This window comes from Sardina pilchardus, chromosome 23 (genome assembly GCF_963854185.1).
Source record: "Sardina pilchardus chromosome 23, fSarPil1.1, whole genome shotgun sequence".
Classification (NCBI taxonomy): domain Eukaryota; kingdom Metazoa; phylum Chordata; class Actinopteri; order Clupeiformes; family Clupeidae; genus Sardina; species Sardina pilchardus.
Window position 1 is genome coordinate 23,255,951 of NC_085016.1, and position 2,212 is coordinate 23,258,162.

The window sequence follows — 2,212 nt, forward strand, 5'->3', positions numbered from 1 at the left end:
CAGGCTTGCGGCAAGACAACACAACGCAGCGTTTCTCCCCAGATGATAGCTGGCATGATAGCGCTACTCAACCCAAATGACAGCCAGGATCAAACGGAAATGTTGTTCTCGGGCCTAACAGCGTTTCTAGGTTTGATGGCGAGTTTCTGAATGTGTAAATTGAATTGGAATTTGAAATGCAAAGGCAAGCTGATAGACAAACATCTTAACGCACGAGTAGATGCCATTGCGCCTCATTAGGTCTATGAGGCTTGTGTGGTGAGCTATTTACACGGCGGGTTCTTTCCACCGTGGGAGACGGACATATCGGATAAGTGAGGGGCCAAATGATCACGAGCCGCGGGGTGTGCGGGCGGAGCATTAGCACACACACACACACACACACACACACAAATGGGGGCCACATATACACTTTTCACACCCACAACACACACACAAATACGCACACACACACACACACAAACAAGTCATTATGGGAATGGGGGCCACATACACACTTTCACACCTACAACACACACACGCGCGCGCACACACACACACACACACACGCACACACACACACACACACACACACACACGCTCACACACACACACACACACACACACACACACACACACACACACACACACAGAAAGAGACATTCACTCTCTCACACACATGTATACACACACACACAGGGAGAGTGGAAGAAAAAGAGAGAGAGAATGGTATTTAAATGAGTTTGTTCAATTAGGTGGAATAAACCCAAAGCACCCCCCCCCACCCCATACACACACACAGTGGATTAGCCGCCGCTCCTATTCATGGATCTGACCTGTAATGCTAAAAACCAGAGAGCGGGAATTGTTTCAGATAACAGAGCAGATATTCCCTGATGTGACAATGTCTCAGTGAGTGAAAATGAAATTAGTTCAGAGAGAAGATTATGGTGATAACATCAACAAACAAATGAATGGGAGAGTGCGGGGTAGAGAGAGAGGGGAGCAGCAGGCTCCACGTCGGTCCCGCTGACGTGAACCCGAAAGCAAACAACAGAGTGCGCTTTCTAATTTTGGCCCTTCGTTTAAAATTCACCACCGCAGTTCTTCTAGCTCGGGCGAATGTTAGCATCATTGCCACAAATAGGCGTTTTTTTTGTGTCCTGTGGGACCGCATGCCATGGTTGTACCTCGGGGCTATATTTTTACCCTGTGGGATCGCACGGTCATATCTCCGGGGCTATATTTTGTAGGCTCAGGGTTACACAGGCCACGTCTGAGTCAGAGGTTGTTGTCTAAGTTGGGAGGAATGTGGACAGAGCCGGGGCCCGGCTGCCGAGGCAGCATTCATTTCCTTACCGGGCGCTTTTGTCCCGCACCCAGACAACCACTCCTAACAAACCGTCCCGGAGAGGATCTCTCACCTGGAAGATGGAAACATAATGACCGCAGACGATAAACAGCAAGAGGGGAGTATGTAAACGGTCCTACCGTCGTGTTTTGGAAGAGGGCGACCCCTCTTTTTAGCTGTTGTTAATTCCGCAGGAATGGTGCTGGCTGGTTTAACAGTCTGAGATGTTTAATGTTATTTTTAAATACCACCAAAGGCTGACATTGTAGGATGATTTAAGAAACAATCCGTGTTGAAGTGACCCCAGTGAGTCAGTGAGTCATATGCTCAGCTTCTGGCTGGACTCTCCCTCCCTCCCTCCCTCCCTCCCTCTCTCTCTCTTTCTCTCTCTCTCTGTCCCTCTCTCTCAATCTCACTCTCTCTATCCCTCTCTCTCTCTCTTTCTCTCTCCTCGTCCTGTGTGTGTGTGTGTGTGTGTGGTGTGTGTGCGCACGCCCATTTGAAGACAATGAGTGAGCAGAAATGAGCTCTCTTACAGTAAAGTGATATCAGCTTCAGGAGGTCTGTCAACACCAGAGGCCAGCTGGAGTGACCAAGAGTATAGTGGACACAAGCACATGAGAGAGGGGGGGAGAGAGAGGGGGAGAGAGAGAGGGGGGAAGAGAGAGGGAGAGAGGGGGAGGGGGAAGAGAGAGGGAAAGAGAGGAAAGAGAGAGAGGGGGGAGGGAGAGAGAGAGCGAGGGAAGGAGAGAGAGAGATAGAGAGGGAAGGAGAGGGAAGATGTGAGATGGGGAGATAGAGAGATAGAGAGGGAAGGAGAGAGAGAGAAGGAGAGGGAGGATGTTAAAGGGGGAGAGAGAGAGAAAGAGAGAGAGAAGACTG